This window comes from Panthera onca, chromosome E1, assembly GCF_046562875.1.
Source record: "Panthera onca isolate mPanOnc1 chromosome E1, mPanOnc1 haplotype 2, whole genome shotgun sequence".
Lineage (NCBI taxonomy): Eukaryota > Metazoa > Chordata > Mammalia > Carnivora > Felidae > Panthera > Panthera onca.
This window is the reverse complement of record NC_138352.1, coordinates 51,108,311-51,126,877: the sequence shown is the minus strand read 5'-3', so window position 1 is coordinate 51,126,877 and position 18,567 is coordinate 51,108,311. Positions and strand designations below refer to the sequence as shown.

The following is an 18,567-nucleotide window of genomic DNA, read 5'->3' as shown; positions in this document are numbered from 1 at the left end:
AGAGTGAAATTGTCTTAATGTTGGCAGAGAGAGGGCTTTCCCTCCCCCATCTCCATGGTAATACAGAAGTGATGGGTCAACAAATGAGGCATTCAAAGGATTTCCTGAAGTATTAGCAGCAGTTGATTATAATACCTTTCAGCACAACAGAGAGGGGCACCCTTAGCACAAGGCAGAAGATTTTAGTGGCCAGGAGGGGATGCTATCTTCCTAGAACCTGCTGGATGAAAGGATCCCATAGATTGTACAAGGTGAGGGTTTAAGGCTCTACTGGATTGCTCTCCCCCTCACCTTCACTATAGCTTTTGGAGATTTCTTAAGCAAGTTTGGCATCATAATGATATACATTTCTGCCTTTGCTGTGGTTGGAGGACTCTGGGTCCACTATCATGCCTGCACAGTTGCTTGTGAACAGAAAGACATCAAGCAATAAATGTATGTTAAATGCATGTTAAAGGCTTTATGCCCAAGCTTTTCCCAATGCTCTCAGCATGTGTGAAAATGCCAGCTACATAGCTTGAAACGATGAGTCAGCTCCTGAAAGAGAGGTAGAAAGCAAGGGTTAGCAATTGAAGAGGAAATGTCAAGCCAGGCAGGGTGGGCCTGAAGGATCTGTGTTCTCAGTGGTGTAACTGTCCAGATTGAAGCCCTTTGGCTGCCAGCCTGGCCCTGCCATCAGGTGACGAGGAACAGCACTCTTGACCTTTCAGTCCTGCAGCAGAGCCCTCTGCCTGAAGAACTGGCAAACCTAATGTGCTCCATGAGCTGAAGCCGCGGAGGGCGCCTGTGGGGACTGGAATTTCTCTCTGGCTTCCTCAGGGACATGTGTTTTCTCTCAGAAGCCAATCAGACCTCCAGTCCCAGAGTGGAAAAGGGTTGACCTTACCGCAGCCCAGGGCCCAGGGTGGTCTTTATTGAGCACCAATAGTTTCATTTATTTTTCTTCACCTCTCATTGGATAAAAGTCCTGTGTGCGTGAGGAGAACCAGCCCGAGATCAGAGGGACTTGGATTTGAATCCTAACCCTGCCATGTAATAGCGGGATGACTTGGGCACATATCACTCTCAGCTAACATTTTCCCACCTGTAGAATGAGGAGAAAAGTAGAGAAGGGAAAGTGCATTGGTCATAGTGGGGGGTGGGGTGGGGAGGAAGTGCTGCTCCCTTTCCCCTCTTATGTGTTTTTCTTACTGTTATCAGAGCTGGCTCTTGATCCAATAAATGGTGAAGTCACCAGCTTGGCAGGCCTCTGCCTTCTTGCTAACAGGTTCTATACTCCATGTTGTTTTCTGCCTATTCAGGCACCTTCTCTGGCTTTTGGCTTCTTCTGTGGAGCTTTCCTGCCCACTGCCCCTCATCAAAGCTGACCCATCCTATCTTGCGTTGTCTCAGAATGGAAATTATGTATCTTATTACATTTCCTGTAAGGGAGTGAAAGCTTCAATCTTTAGGCTAATAGGTAAGAGCCATCCATTTAAGACTTTGTTGGCAGGTAGGTGGCTCTGAGCCCACTGACAATCAGGCAGGATATGCCGAGGAGCTGGAGCCTGTGGTATTCAGAGGCACGGCCTTCCCCTAAGCTTAGCATCATTGCTCATTCTTCTTAGCTATTTCTGCATTGGTCTCCTGATCAGGTCTATTGTTATACTCTGGGGCTAGAGTCTGGTTCTGAATTCCAGTTTTGAAACACGGGCTTTGATCCCCTTCCAGGTCTTGCCAACACTTCCCCTGGAAGTCGGGTCCTCATCCCAGTAATTTCTCACCATTAGATGGGTTCTGTTCCTACGAGACTCATTGCTGGGCTCTGTGTATTGCTGTTGTCTCGTTCCTCCTGCTGCTTCATCCACACTCTGGGTTTGGCTCCCTTGCATTGCAGCTACAACCCAGCCAAGCCTGAGGCCACGGGGTTCTGCTGGATCATGGCTTTGGACTGATGGCTTCCCCTTCAGCAGCCAGCCCTACTGCTGAGCCACTTTCAGTTCAAGACGCTTTTCATCTTGGCCCCTCCCTTTGCCCATACATCCATAGGGCCAAGTGCCCAGAACGCCTCATGCTTGTGCCTCATGGCTAAGCTCATAAGCAATTCCTACCAATAGCATTGATTTATGATTTATAGCCACTCTCTTCTGCATACACTTTCAAAAGCACTTCAGGCAGCTTTCAGTAAACAGTAGTTAAAATTGGTCTATACAAGACTGAACCACAAAGTGGAAGACGGGGTTGGAGCTGTGCTAGAAGCCTAGATTAAGGATATTTTTATCTTTGAGAACAACATTTTCAATTGAATTTTCTAGCAGCCAAAGCCAAAAAGAAAATGCAATGAATTGTATGGTTCCCTCTTCTGGTTAATGGTGGTTCTCTAAGATCTTGCTGAATATCACTTAATTTTATATCTTTAAGGTTTAATACAGTGCACTGTTTCAGTTAGAATTTCCTGGACATTCTTAAGGAATTATTCGAATGGCAAAGTCTTAAGCATCATGATAGATCAATTTAATTCAACCAACATTGATTTATTCTTTTAATTAAACAAGCTTCCTGAGTGCCTCATCTGTCAGCATGAAACATTATGGCATATGCTCTGGGAAAGAGGATACAGAACCTTTCTTTGAGAGGCTCACAGTGTAGAAAGGGAGATGATAGACACATCTATATGTCACAAAACAAGGTAGGAAGTGATAAGAACTCTAAGAGTGACAGGAACGTGATGCTGGAAAAGTCCAGAAAGGGGACAAGGGGCCCCAAGTTTCATGGAGAAATGTGCTTGAGGTCATTAGGGTCCGTGCAGTGGTGAGAGGGACAAGTAAAAGGAAAGGGCATTTCAAGTTGAAGGGATAGTGTGATGTGGGACACTGCTATAAAAATCGTAGCCACCTGGGTGGCTCAGCTGGTTGAGCGTCCGACTTCGGCTCAGGTCATGGTCTCCTGGTTTGTGGTTTTGAGCCCTGCATTGGGCTTGCTGCTGTCAGTGCAAAGCCTGCTTCAGATCCTCTGTCCTCCTCTCTCTGCCCTTCCCCCTGCTCACACTGTCTCTCAAAAATGACTAAACGTTAAAAAAGAAAATCAGACATCGTGTTCAGAGAAAAGTCAGTGTCAGGAATGCATGGGTGGTTGACTGGATGCTAGAACATCTGCCTGAAATCTGTAAAGGGAGATCAAGGACCACGAAGGCAGCTTGGTAGGATGGAATGTGGAGGGTCTGCAATGCCATGCTTGGAAGTCAGTGAGCTGGTTGGGTAAGATAGGTAGTCTAGGACCCATGTTTCCTGAACTTGGGGTTTTATTCTGCAGGTGAGAGGAGCCAGGGGAGGGTTTTAAGCCAGAAAGGAATGCATCCAGAGTTGGGCTTTAAGCAAATTATTTTTGTCAGTTGAACACTGGACAAACTGAAGCCAAGGAGACAGGAGTGGGGTGGGGGGTGGGCAGGGAGAGCAGGGTTGAGGCTGTTGCTCTAGTTCAGGTGGGAGGTGAGGAGAGAATGAGCTGGAGCCAAGCAGTGAGGACCGAGGGGAGTGAGTGGATTCAAGAGACATCACGGCTCAGCGTCTTTCCCTGAATTCTGATCATGTATTTACGCACCGTCCCTGCCTTCACTGTGCAGGACATAGTGTAATGAAGAGGCTGAGGAGATGTGACAGCCAGACAGGCAGAGGTTCAAATCCCACCTCTACCACTCACCAGTGGTATGATTTTGAGCAAAATAGCTCATTTTTTTCCCCCTGAGTCTCATTTCCAACGTGAGGGTGAGAGCACTGGCCTCACAGGGCTGTCTTCATGATTAAATGAGAGAGTGAGCGTGAAGCACTTCTTCCTATGATGCCTGGCCCAGAAGGTCCTAAATAAGGGGTTGTACCGAAATTTCTCTCTGCCACCCAGATGTTCTCCTGGATTGTGGTCTGCTCTGGCACTTTCCCAGATGCCTATAACTTGCCTGCGTCCCTCACCTTGGACCTGGCCTTTCTGTGTGACGCAGCCTGCCTCTTCCTGGTCTCCCTGGATCTGCTCTGAAGCCTGACTCTGATCTTTGACACCTGGACTCATCTTTGCTCGAGATCTGTGCTGTCTTATATATAGCCACTAGCTGCACGCGGCTCTTGAGCACTGGAAATGTGACATAAGCATAAGATACACACTGAATCCCAAAGATTTAGTTTGAAAAACCAAATGTAAAAGACCCTTTTTTCCCCCAGATGTGAAATATCTGATAAATTATGTGCTGATATTGATTACCTATTGAAATGATACTTTGAATGTACTGAATTAAATAAAATATATAAAATTAACTTTGCCTGTTTCCTTTGTCTGAAATGGTGCCAATAAAGCTAAGTTTACTGGGGACTCATGATGTGCTAGGCGCTGTTCCAAGCACATCACATGGCTTGAGTGATTAAATCTTCCCCCAAGTCCCATAAGTTACTGTTATTAGCCTGATTTTACAGTTAAGAAAACTGGGGTTTAAAGAGTTTAAGATAAATCCTTAAACACCTGTTTTATTTATTTATTTTATGTTTTAAAATCTGGCTGCTAGAAAAAAAATTTTTTTTAAATGTTTATTTATTTTTTGAGAGAGAGACAGAGCATGAACAGGGGAGGGAGACACAGAATCTGAAGCAGGTTCCAGGTTCTGAGCTGTCAGCACAGAGCCTGATGCGGGGCTCGAACTCATGAACTGTGAGATCATGACCTGAGCTGAAGTCGGATACTCAACCAATTGAGCCACCCAGGCACTCCTGGCTGCTAGAAAATTTTAAATTATGTGTGTGTCTCCTGCTTATGGATTATATTTATATTTAAATTATATTTCTGGTGGAGGGTGCTAAACTGCTCGTGTGTCAAATCTGGTTCTCTGCCTGCTTTGATGTGGTCTATAAGACAACAGTGGATTTTACATTTTATTTATTTATTTATTTATTTAATGTTTATTTACTTATTTTGAGAGAGAGAGAGAGAGAGTGTGTAAGTGGGGGAAGGGGCAGAGAGAGAGGAGAGTGAGAATCCCATGAACCATGAGATCATGACCTGAGCTGAAATCAAGAGTCAGATGTTCAACTCACTGAGCCACTCAGGTGCCCCAGGTTTTACATTTTTAAGTGGCTGAAAAAAAAAAAAATGAAAAGAAGACTATATTCAAGTTTCAGTGTTCCTAAATAAAGTTTTACTGGGACACAGACACACATATTCATTTATACTGTGTATGGCTGCTTTTGTTTTACAACCACAGATTTCGATGGTGGCTATAATGACCATGCAGCCCGCAAAGCCCACAAATATATACCATCTGGCTCTTTACAGAAAAAGTTTGCCAATCCCTGCTCTAGATCATTCTTCCAATTTTGGGACCTTCCTCTGTCCTGACCACTGGCCCCTGGATCCTATCCTGAATTAGTATCACTTCTCTATACCTTATCCTGGATTCTAGACTTCCCCAAGTGCCTGCCACATTGCTTTTTGGCTCTGAACCCCAATCTGTTTCTAGAGGTAATCCCAGCCTGGACCAAATGTCACTCCCTCTCAGTCACTTGTAGCTGCCACATGAGGCTCACACTAAGGTGACTTGTATGTGATTATTAAGTGAGCCATTCTGCTTTGGGCTTGTGTCCTTAATGGTGCCATCTTGGTGTTTTGCCTCGTGTGGGTGGTGATTTGCCATAAAACAAGCACATGCACTGAAAACACCAGCTTCCAAGGCTCACAAATTGCTGCAGAAGACAGACAGACGGCAATGCTGCCATCGTGATGGGAGCAGCCATCTGCTGTCACCAGTGTGGAGGATGTCGCTCAGGAAGCAGAATGTGGAGAGTGGAATGAAAACATCTGTTTCCAGGCTTGAATGTGGTGCCTCTGAAGAGAGCACAAGACAGTAACAGTGGACAAGAGGAGAGGTTCTGGGTCCCAGGAAAACTTCACAAAGGATACCTCCTTCAACCTTTGTAGATTACTAACAACATAAACTCCCTCCCTCCCTCTCTCCCTCCCTCCCTCCCTCTCCCTTCATCCCTTTCCCTTCCTCTCTTCTTTCCTTCCTTTTTTCCTTCCTTCTTTCCTTCCTTCCTTCCTTCCTTCCTCCCTCCCTCTCTTCCTCCCTCTCTTCCTCCCTCCCTCCCTCCTTTTCTTCCTCCCTTCCTCCCTCTCTCCCTTCCTCTCTTCCTTATGTAAATTTCAGTTAGTTAACAAACAGTGCAATATTAGTTTCAGGAGTAGAATTCAGTGATTCATCACTTACATACAACACCCAGTGCTCATCACAACAAGTGCCCTCCTTAATGCCCATCCCCCATCTAGCCCATCCCCCACCCACCTCCCTCTGTCAACCCTCAGTTTGTTCTCTATCCTTAAGAGTCTCTGTGGTTTGTTTGCCTCTCTCCTCTTCTCGCCCCGCTCACCCCTGGCTTCCCATTTTTCATATGTTCATCTGTTTTGTTTCTTAAATTCCACATATGCATAAACTCTCTTTTTTTAAGAGAACTTTATTATTATTGTTGTTGTTATTATTATTACTATTACTATTACTATAATAGAAATACATGGTCATTGTTTTAAAAAAAAAAAAGAAGTGGGGTGCCCGGGTGACTCAGTCGGTTAAGCATCTGACTCTTGATTTTGGCTTAGGTCACGATCTCAAGGCTCATGAGTTCAAGCCCTGCATCAGGCTCTGCACTGATGGCACAGAGTCAGCTTGGGATTTTCTCTCTCTGCCTCTCTCTCTGCCCTTTCCCAGCTTGTGCTGTCTCTCTCACTCTCTTTATCTTTCTTAAAATAAATCAATAAACTTTTGAGAAAAATAAAAAGAAACAAACACCCTATAAGACTTGGATGTCATTTGAGCAGGGAGTGTGTGAGGACCTGAGTTGTATTTTCAAAGAGATTATGCTGACTTTTAAATTATCGCCCTTTTTCAATAATCCAAAGATCCCTTACTAGTCCTGGCTTTTTTCCCTGGCTCTATTTCTGTAGGATGAATTCTTTCTCAGGAAATTTTTACAATCCAGTTCAGTTAACTTCTCTGGGTTCCTCCAAATCCCAGGGATAGGCACAAATTAGGTTCAAGATTCTGACAAGCTTGGCTGTGAGGCCATTGAGGTCAGGAATTTCACTGTTCTAACTCGGTACAGTGATGCTGTGCCAAACAGAGTGCTGGTCCTTATAGAAGCACTCATATGTATGTGGGACTCTTACCCCCTCTAGATCTGGTGACCCAACCAGTAACCTGCAATTGTCCACATCCAGCTTCGTTGTATCTTCCAACTATACATTCTTTCTCCCTTTATCCATTCTTTCCACTCTAATCTGTCCATAGCCTCCATCACCCTACTCATTCTTTCAGGGCACCCCAATCAAGTGCTCCTCTGGTCCTCAGGACCTGTCTCTTTAACTCTTACCTCCCCTTTGTCACACTTGCTCAGGGCCAAGGTCTTGATGAAGGAGTTGGAAAAATGACCAGAAGCTAAATTGCTAGTAAGCCAAATAAATGAAGATGCAACCACAGAGCTCCCGAGACATGGAGAGAATGGCTGTGGTTCCCGCCTCTGTGAAGCCTTACGTTTCTAGTTGCCTGTTGTTTGTACATTTTGAATAAACTCCTCTTTGCAGGGGCCACTTGAAATGGGTTTGTTCCTTGACACTCAATGCGCCTTTAGCAAAGCAATCCACATTCTCCCAAATAACAATAATTTCGGAGGCTCTTCTGTGCTTTTAGGTTTGACTGGAGTCCATTTTCTTTGGTAGTGAGAGCTGATGGTCTTGTTTAGTAGTATTATCCAGGTCAAAGGGAAGTTATCTTGTGTTTTTGTGATGCATCCTCTCTATAGCTCGAGGCAAGCACTTGAAGCTTCTGTTTTCTTCCTTGGAGAGAATGGGATTATCTCAGCATTTTTATCTGCATGGCTTTCTGACCATCTCAATTATTCATTCATTCAATCCTTTATTCATTCAATGAATATCTATTGATACTGTCTATAAGTCAAAGACTATGCTGGGATGAAGGATACCCTGTTGAGAAGTTTCCAGTTCACGTGGGCATTCTGGTGGAAGATGACAAATATTAAACCACAAGAAAAATATCAGGTAGAAATGAGGCAATGCAGAGAATGAAAACAGGGTGGTGGTGTAGTAGGTGGCTCTTTTTAATTGGGTAGCCAGGGAAGGCCCTTCTAAGAAGCCAGTGTCTGAAGGTCAAGGAGGGTTCGGCTATGTGGAGGGCAGGGGAGTTCAAACCTTAAGATGAGATCAACAATGGTATGTTCAAAGGACAGAAAGCAGGGCACTGGTGCTTGGGGTGTGGTGAATAGGGGAAGAGTGGAAAGTGAGAACAGAAATGTGGGTAGGGTCACATCATGTAGGGCTTTGTAAGTCAGGGGAAGGCTAAGTACTATGGATACCCTTGGAGGCCCCTTCTTTGTAAAAAACAGTTTTACTCAGGTATAATTTACATACTATAAAATTCACCTTCAGTGTATAATTAAATGCTTTGTAGTAAATTTGCAGAGGTATGCGGCCATCAGCACTATTCCGTTTTAGAAGGTTTTCATTATCCCAAAGAGATCCCTCCTGCTCCTTTGCAGCTTCCTGTCCCCAGCACTTGGCAACTACTCATCTACTTTCTGTCTCTATAGATTTGCTTTTACCGGATCTTTCATGTAAAGGGAATCATATAATATGTAGTGTTTGTGTTTGGTTTCCTTTCATGAGCTTTTGAGATTCATCCATGCTGCAACCTGTATCAGTACGTCATTACTTACCCCTCCACATTTTTTTTTGACCGAGTAGCTCATTTTATGAATAGCCCAAGTTTTTTGTTTTTTTTTTTGAAATACATTCACCAGTTGATGGATTTAGGCCTGTTTCTAGTTTTTGGGTATTATAAATAATAACAAGTAAAAAAAAAAACCCTGGAAGGTTATATATATCTATATCTATATCTATATCTATATCTATATCTATATCTATCTATCTATCTATATATATATATATATATATATAAAATGTTTATTTATTTTTGAGAGAGAGAGAGAGGCAGGGGAGGGGCAGAGAGAGAGGGAGACACAGAATCTGAAGCAGGCTCCATGCTCTGAGCTGTCAGCACAGAGCCTGATGTGGGGCTCGAACTTACTAACCACAAGATCATGACCTGAGCCAAAGTCAGACGCTTAATCGACCGAGCCACCCAGGCACCCCTGTCTTTTTATTTTTTTTTTTAAGTTTGTTTGTTTATTTATTTACTTATTTTTTACAGAGCCAGATGCAGAGCTTGAGCCTACCGACCGTGAGATCACGACCTGAGCCAAAGTCCGGCGCTTAACCAACTGAGCTACCCAGGCACCTCTATTTATTTATTTTTGAGAGAGAGAGAGCACAAGCAAAGGAGAGGCAGAGACAAAGGGAGACATGAATCCCAAGCAGGTTCCAGGCTCTGAGCTGTCAGTGCAGAGCCCAAAGGTGGGCTTGAACCAATGAACCAAGGTTTCATTAGGGACTGAATAACGTGATGTGATTTACATGTGGGAAGATCAGCATGGCTATTGTGTTGAGGACAGAGCAAAGAGAGGCAGCAATGGAAAGAGGTAGGGCAGTTAAGAAACTATTGCAGTTGATGGGACACCTGGGTGGTTCAGTCAGTTAAGCATCTGACTTTCGCTCAGGCCATGATCTCATGCTTTGTGAGTTTGAGCCCCACAGAGCCCACTTCAGGTCCTGTGTCTTCTTCTCTCTCTGCCCCTCCTCCCCTACTCTTTCTCTCAAAAATAAATAAATAAAACATTAAAAAAAAAAGAGAGAGAGAGAAATGATTACAGTGGCCTGGACGGGCAAGCATGATAGATTTGTCACAGAGGGATAACATCGTAGATGCAGAGAAAAGTGTATGGACTTGTGGTACACGAAGAATAGCGATTTCGTTTCAGTGCGTTCTTTTTCCTATTCATTGTTTCTTAAGTTACCAAAATTAAAAAACAAGGGAAATTTGTGATTAAGTTGATGACGTAAAGTCATTTTTTATCCCAGTTCCTTTTCCCCCCACGTTTGGAAAAACAACAAAAATTAAACAAAAATTGTAAATTTCCACCTTTGGTGAAATGGAGCCATGGCTGCAGCCCCGAATTATGAATATCAAGCACGCATGCCTTAAATGGAGCAATCTGGACCAAAATGAGAGGAGATGCTACAGTCTAATGCTTTCCCTCAGAGCTCAAGTAGGAAACAAATTGACAGACACTTTTTTAACATTTATTTTGAGAAAGGGAAGTGGGGGAAGAGGGGCAGAGAGAGAGAGAGAGAGAGACAGAATCTTAAGCAGGCTCCACACTCACCACAAGACCTTGATGCAGGGCTCGATTGCACGACCCTGGGATCACGACCTGAGCTGAAATCAAGAGCCGGGAGCTCAACAACAGGCACCCCGACAGACTCTTCTCTAATCATCTGACTGGAGCCCTGAGGTTTAGAATTCTCTACAGCTACACCAATGCCAGGGAAGTGTCTACTGAGATCTACAAGGAAAGCATGGGGACCCTCAAATTTCATACTCAGCCAAGATTTCTTTCACATATAAAGGCCATAGAGGGAAGGCAGCATATAAACATTTTAAGCCTGCATGAACCCAGTTTGTATAATCTCTCTTTATTCCTTTTTTAAAAAAGTTTGTTTTAACTAAAAATAACATGCATAACACAGCCTCATCTTGTTTATCTATGTGCCTATTTATCTATTCTGTCTGTCTGTCCATCTATCCTTTCATCCATATATATGCATGGTCATTACTAGAAATGATAGTCACCAAATAGCCACAGTGATGAGATGTGGCATCATTTTTAAGCTTCCTTGTTTATAATTCTCTGTACTCTTAATTTAAAAAAACAACTCAGGGCACCTGGGTGGCTTAGTTGGTTAAGCGGCCTACTTAGGCTCAGGTCGTGGTCTCACAGTTCGTGATTTCGAGCCCCATGTCGGGCTCTGTGCTGACAGCTCAGAGCCCGGAACCTGCTTCTGATTCTGTGTATTCCTCTCTCTCTACACCTCCCCTGCTCATGCTCTGGCTCTCTCTGTCTCTCAAAAAATGAAAAAACGTTAAAAAAATTAAAAAAAGCAACTAAATTGCTTGTTTATTTTTATGAAAGAAAAGTAAAATGTAAAATTGGGATGAGCTCAGTAGGTTATAACCACAAGGGCGCTACATATCAAACGCAGTGGAACTAGAAGCTAGAAGGATCTAGGACCTTGTTGATTTCCTTCACTTAGCTGCACCAGCCCTGGACCATCCTCTTCTGGACTTCCTGTTATGTGAAAACAATCAGCTCTCTTAAGTTAAACCACGAACACCAGGTTTCTCTGAAATGCAGCACGTTAAGCATTGTCCCACCCTGCAGCCCACATCCTGAGCAGCATGGCTATGCACTACAGATTGATCACAGGGTACCCTAGGCTAGTGGTGAGAACCATATCAGACAAATAGGAGGTCACTTACATTCAGTTCCCTTAAACCATATTAATTCATACCGAGCTCTTGGGCCATGTGAACGTGTGACATCCCTCTCCTAAAGACAATAAAAATTCTTACTTGACCCAGCATTGTCACTTGCTTTCTTCTCTGTTCCTTACCTACCTGACCCTAACCTTATGGCTTTGTCTCTCTTTTTCCACCCTGTGCTCACAGCTTGGGCCAGGGCTTCTCAATGGGGGATGATTTTGTTTTCCCCTTCCACCCGCAGGGACATCTGGCAATGCCTGGAGATATTTTTGGTTGTTGCAACTTGGAGGGAAGTGCTACTGGCATCTAATGGGCAGAGCACAGAGTTGCTGATAAACACCCTGCAGGGCACAGAACATTCCCCACAATGGTAATTATCCAACCCAATATGTCACCAGCATTGGCTTGAGAAGCCCTGCCTTAGACCTAGCAACTGCATCATTTTGGCTTAAATCCTTAAGCCAAATCTGTCTCTTAGCTTACACTCAACTCTGTCCCCAGTAACTCCTGGCTCTGAGGGATTCTACTAAATATAGCCCAGACCTGAGAATGCTACACTATTGGGTCATTGTTCCAACTAACTTGATCCTCGAAAAAGGGACTCAGATAGGGATGAGGTATGCCAGAGTGATTTATCTTGTTTTCCAGGCAAGCCCAGGGAGAAAGAAGCTGAGACAGAAATCATTAAGGTGAAGTGTAAGGGAGCCCTGTTTAAGTAGTAGAGGTGAAATAGGATCTTGACTGTGTCAGGTGGAAGGAACTAGGAGGCTCAGTTACAGGAAAGGATTGGAAGTGGGTAAATGGCTGTAAAAACCAAACCATAAAGGGTAATTGATACACAGTAGCATGCAAAGGAATCAGTTAGGGTGGCTTGATAGGAGATAAATGGAAGGGCAACACTGCTCAAGCTATCACGTTGCACAGAAAGTGGAAGACGATGCAGGGAGGAGAGCCCAGGAGATCTAGAGACAGAGGTGGACATGGGCCGGTGGAGGTCAGAGCGCTTGGAAATGGAGACAAAACTTGTCCTGCAAAGTCTCTAGAACTCTTCCAGGGTAGCAGAGAATAATCACTGGCTGTCCAGGGCCTTATTCGCCCATGGTCTGGAGGCAAAGTCCCCTGTAGGGTAGCACCTGTCTACACCTGCCAAGACCAGCAGTTCTCAACAAAGTCAAAAGGAATCTCCTCTCATCTACTCAGATCTGCTCTATCACCTTAAGTAAAAAGGCTGAACAATCAAATTTTTTTTGTTATTAATTGGACATTTTTGTTTATAAAGAATTAACATGAGGCTGCAGAATGGTGACAGAAGTCCTGGACTTAGAGTCCAAAGACATAGTTCTATTGTTTCTAGTGAGTCACAGCAATTTGCCGAGCTTCACGTTTTGAATTTGCTAAATGGGTGTCATACACCCGTCCTGTCTTGTCGGTGATGATTCAGTGATCAAGTGAGGTGACATGTGGAAGAGAGCTTTGCAAATGTAGGCACATGTATATGTAAGATGCTGTTTGTAGTCTTAACACATACACCAGCCATGAACTGCCAGTTCGAAAGCATTAGAATAGGATGAAGTACACATAAAGTTCAAACTGTGCAGAAGAGATTTTATTTCCTCATGATACAGAACATTTTTTGGTATCATGGAGAGAAGGCAACAGTGGAGAGAAAGTAAACGTGGGAATTCAAAGCCACTGTGCAGGGTTTGGGCTCTAAAGTGAAAAATCAGGAGTTGACCTCCTATTTAGTGAGACACTGAAGATGTTTTAGATCATGCAGAAGTACAGGTCATAGAGGTAAGCTCTTTGCCTAATAAAATGAGAGGGTTTGTGTGTCAGAAGGACCCCAAGAGGGAAGGGGGTGCAGACACTAAGATGCAGGGAATCTTTGGGGACAAGAAGGAACTGAACAACCTGGTGATAAGAAGCTCCTCACTGTGTCAGGTCCTCAAACATGTTTATTACTTCCTCAAATGACTTTAGAGGCTTGTTGTCACGTTGGGGCAGATGGCAGGTGTCACCACAGAAAAGGGGCCGAGTTCCAGATCTGCATCAGTGAGGGGCAGAAGAAAAAGAGCTGCTGTAGATAATAGGAATGAAACTAGATTTTCATCTGGAGCCAGAACGCTGTATCATGATGGAGAGTGACTGCTGGGGACTGTCTTGGTCCACATTCCAGAAAATCCCTCAATTCCTGACAGATCAGGATGATTGGGCACCCTTTTTTTTTTTTAAATCTATGTATCTATGTATCTGTCTATCTATCTATCTATCTATCTATCTTGAGCGGAGGCGGGGCAGAGAAAGAGGGAGAGAGAGAGAATTCGAAACAGGCTCCACTGTGTCAGTGCAGAGCACAACACTAGGGTTGAACTCATGAACCATGAGATCATGACCTGAGCTGAAATCAAGAGTTGGACTCTTAACAGACTGAGCCACCCAGGTGCCTCTGGGCATGTTGTAAGTGATACTGGAATGAGGAAATTCAGGATATTCAGGTTACTTGGGGGACAGCCATTGGACTCTTTTGCCAGGCAAGGATAGAGGAATGAGCCGATTAAAAAAGTCTCCAAGGACAGGGTGACATCCTGTTTTATACATGTGCCTGAATGGTTGGGTTAATAAAGACATTTGGTTGACAATGGAGGCAGAAGAGAGCATGGTGCTTGCTGTTTTCTCTAATGTTTATTAAATTCCACTAATGCCTGAATTTCCTGGGCTGTTGTTGCCTTGGTTCATCTTAAAAGAAGAACATCTCCAAGGCTCTTGCTTGTGAAATTCAGGGTAAATCAAGTAACAAGACTCCATAGGAACTCAGGAAAACAAGCCCCAAACCAAAATATACCCTTCATTTTATTTGGAAGTAGACTTACAGAAAAGCTGCAAGAAAATAGACTCATACAAAGACCACCAATATATCCTTTTATCTGGATTGCCTATTGTTAACATCTTACCTCATTTGTTTTATAACCTGGGCATTCTCATTTTCTCTCTCTCTCTCTATTTCTCACACACACGCAAGCATGCACACGCATAATTTTTTCTGAGTCATTTGATACTAGGTTGCGTACATCATGCCTTTTTACCCTTAAATGCCTTATCTCCTTAGAATAGAAATAGTCTCTTATATGTCACCTTTAGTAATTTAACATCAGTACAAGCCTTTCCTCCAATATTCCATTTTTGTCAATTGACTCAGTAATGTCCTGTAGAGCATCGCTTTTTTCCTCCAGCACAGGAACAAACGTAGGATCAAGTATTTCATTTATTTGTCATATCTGTCTCCTTGAATCTGGAAGAGTTTGCAGCGGTTTTACTTTTTTGGTCACTTGTGGCATTTTTGAAGGTATACTCCTGTTTCTGTGGCTAATAGAGAGTTTCTCATTTGAGGGTCCATCTGATGTTTCTTCATGGCTAGAATTGTGCATCCTGGATGGACGCTGTGTCTGTCTCTAGGTATCACATCTGGAGGCACCCAGTGTCTGTCTGCCCCTCATTGATGATGTTAATTTTGACTACCCAGTCAAGAGGTTGTCTGATCTCTATGCTGTAGCGTTCTATTATTTCCCGCATATATATTTAATCCATCCTACACAGAGATGTTAGCATCTCGCATGATTTTCACACCTGCAATTCCTTAGCGACCATGGGCAGGTAGAAGGTGTTGTGCCATGCTTTGGTTTCTATTTGCACCAAAGGAGGAGGTTTTTATATTTTTATTTTCATGTTACATTTAATTTCTGAAGATTGCTTCTTACTTGAGCAAAGAGGTGAGAAATAAAACCGAAGCAAACCCAAAAGCCCATAAAGCAATTCCATCTTAGTTGCTCTGTTCTTTCCACCACAGGAGGTGACTGAATTTCACAGAGCCAACTATCCTGAAAACAGAATTTTGTTTACTGCCTCTCGAAGAGAATTTGACCAAAGATCCTTGGAAGAATGAGAGGGAACTGGGGTAACATCCCAGTGGCTGAACAGCAGAGAAAATATTACATTTCTCCTCGTTATAAGCTGGCACCACTTGTATCATGCTGACATGTGATAGGCAGAACAGCTTTAGAAAAGGTGAATGCAGAGGGCCAGTCTTTTAGTGGAAATGTTTGAGTCCAAGCAAGGATAGTATTGATCCAATATTCTTCCAAGTGTTAATTTGGACCTAGAAAATGCTTATAGATGTTCAACATCATAGAATAAAACATAAAACTGCTACAGGTGCACCTTTCTTTAGTTTGTGCCCTTCATGTTATCTACCTTTTCTATTGTCAGGCTTTTCTTTTATCTAAAATCTTCACCTTGTAGTGTCCTGTGTCTACCCTGGCTTTGTTCCCTGGTGTCTTTTTAAGATTTCTTCCCCTTTCTGTGCAGGTTTCATGGGAATTATCTCTAGGAGTAAGCCCCCTGTTTGGCATACATTGAGCTCATTTGATACTTGTGTATTTCCCCTTGTAGACAGCACAGCCCAACCCCATGGATGGACACCAGATGGGGAGAGGCAAGAAGTGCATTAGATTTTAACCCCTGAGCAGTGGACCATGTATAATTTTTCTCTCCCAAGGTGAAGATGGACAGGAAGTAGGCATACTACTTGGCTCCTGAATGGAATTACATAACAAGGAACCAACATTGCGCCCCCAAACAGTGCAGAGATCCAGCAAGACCTTAGGTGTGTAGTTAATGAAAGGTCACCAAATGTGGGCCCAAGATTTAGAATCAAATGGGAGGTCAGAAAATGACAGGAGATGAAAATGTGGAGGAATAGGTTGGAATTAGTGAGCAAGGTGCTGCTTGGACTAATTCTGGAGTGGGGAATCTTAGTCTTGCGGAGTTTCTTTCTTCATGGCCCCTTGATGCCAAGCCATGGAAACAAAGACAGGGTCAATGTGAAGAATGACCAGGAGAAAGAGGATTTTAAGAGGTGTTAAGAAGTACTTCTCTGGATTATACACTGGATCTTTATTTATTTCTATTTTTTTTTTAATTTTTTTTTCAACGTTTATTTTATTTTTTGGGACAGAGAGAGACAGAGCATGAACGGGGGAGGGACAGAGAGAGAGGGAGACACAGAATCGGAAACAGGCTCCAGGCTCTGGGCCATCAGCCCAGAGCCTGACGCGGGGCTCGAACTCACGGACCGTGAGATCGTGACCTGGCTGAAGTCGGACGCTTAACCGACTGCGCCACCCAGGCGCCCCATTTCTATTTTTTATTAATTCTTTAAGTGTTTGGTAAAATTCACCAGTGAAACCATCTGGCCCTGGGATTTTCTGTGTTTAGAGATTTTTTGGTTACTGATTTCAATTTTCTTCTTCTTCTTCTTCTTCTTCTTCTTCTTCTTCTTCTATTTATTTAGTTTTGAGAGAGAGAGAGTGCACGAGTCGGGGAGAGGCAGAGAGAAAGGGGGACAGAGGATATGAAGTGGGCTCTGCATTGACAGCAGTGAGCCCAATGCAGGGCTTGAAATTACGAACCATGAGATCATGACCTGAGCCAAAGTCAGACGTTCAACCGACTGAGCCACCCAGGGATCCCTGATTTCAATCTTCTTAGTAGTAAATGATTTATGCAGGTTTTCTATTTCTTCTTGACTCAGTCTTTGTAGATACTATGTTTCTAAGACTTATCCCATTTTCTTCTAAGTTGTGCAGTTTGTTGGTGTATAGTTGTTTATAGTAGCTTCTTTTTTTTTTTTAATGTTTATTTATTTTCGAGAGAGAGAGTGAGACAGAGTGTGAGTGGAGGAAGGCCAAAGAGAGGGAGACACAGCATCAGAAGCAGGCTCCAGGCTCTGAGCTGTCAGCACAGAGCCTGACGCGGGGCTCGAACTCACGGACTGTGAGATCATGACCTGAGCTGAAGTCGGACGCCCAACCGACTGAGCCACCCAGGCGCCCCATATAGTAGCTTCTTATAATCCTTTGTATTTTTGTAGTATCACTTGAAATGTCACCTCTTTCATTTAAAATTTTTTGATTTGGGTCCTCTTTTGTTCTTGGTTACTATAGTTAAATATGTGTCCCTTTTGCTTGTCTTTTCTAAGAATTAACTCTCACTTTTATCGATATTTTCTATTGTTTCCTATTCTCTATTTCATTTATTACTGCTAATCTTTATTATTTCCTTTCTTATGCTAAATTTTATCTCAGTATATTCTTTTTTTAGTCCCCGTGACATTGAGTTAGGTTCTTCGAGATTTTTCTTGTTTTGTTAATGTAGATGATTCTCGCTATGAATTTACCCCTTATAACTGCTTTTGCTGCATCCCATAATTTTGGTATGTCATGTTCCCATTTTCATTTGTCCCAAGATACTTTCATATTTTTGTCTTTATTTTTTTCCTTTGATCTATTCGTTGTTAAGGTGAGTGTTGTTCAATTTCCATGTATTTATGCATTTTCTAGTTCTTTTTAAGGCTGTTTGAGAGAGAGAGGGAGAGAAAAAGCAGGAGAGGGGCAGAGAGAGAGAGAGAGGGAGAGAGAGAGGGGACCCCAATCAGGCTCTGTGCCCAATCAGGACTCTTCTGTCAGGGAAGAGTCCAACATGGAGCTCAAAGTCATAAACCATGAGATCATGATCTGAGCTGAAATCAAGAGTAGGACGCTTAACTGAGCCACCCAGGAGCCCTTATGCATTTTATAGTTTTACTCCTATTTTTGATTTACAGTTATCATATAGAATGTTCTGTAGATGTGTGTTAGGTCCAAGGTCTTTAATTTTTTTCCCCAAGAGATGTGTGTAGAGATTAAAATTGTTTTTGGTTGATGATCCATATTTTCTCTAAGACAACATCATACCATGGTGAGAATTTCCTTCTTTTGGCTTTAACAGTCCTTTTTACAGAATTTAAATTGGTGTTGGGGAACCACAGAGCTCTCTATGTATCACATCCTCTCTCACCCTCTAATACCTCCCATATATGAGCTCCTTGCATGATCCCTTCAAACGACACGATTTACAAGAAGAAGGATATAACAAGAACTGATTAGCCATTTCCCTGTAAGCCAGTGTTTTGCATATTATAGGGTCATGAAATCAATTTAATGGCTTGTGATTGCATATTGTGTTTTTAATGCAAAAGAATAGACCAGAAAATAAACAGAATATGTGGCGCA

General features: G+C 43.1%; 1 protein-coding gene across 8 annotated transcripts in view; it reads left to right on the top strand.

The window, feature by feature from the left end:
- LOC132687857 (uncharacterized) overlaps nt 1–18,567 on the top strand; it is a 139,047-nt gene that overhangs the window by 73,400 nt on the left and 47,080 nt on the right. The window contains exon 6 of one of the 8 annotated variants that reach the window (XM_078437331.2): nt 3,877–4,245. The exons of the other annotated variants lie outside the window; for them this stretch is intronic. The gene's annotated coding sequence lies outside the window, so the exon portion shown is untranslated. Of the gene's footprint in view, nt 1–3,876; nt 4,246–18,567 lie in introns of those variants that run through there. 8 annotated transcript variants of the gene reach the window in all.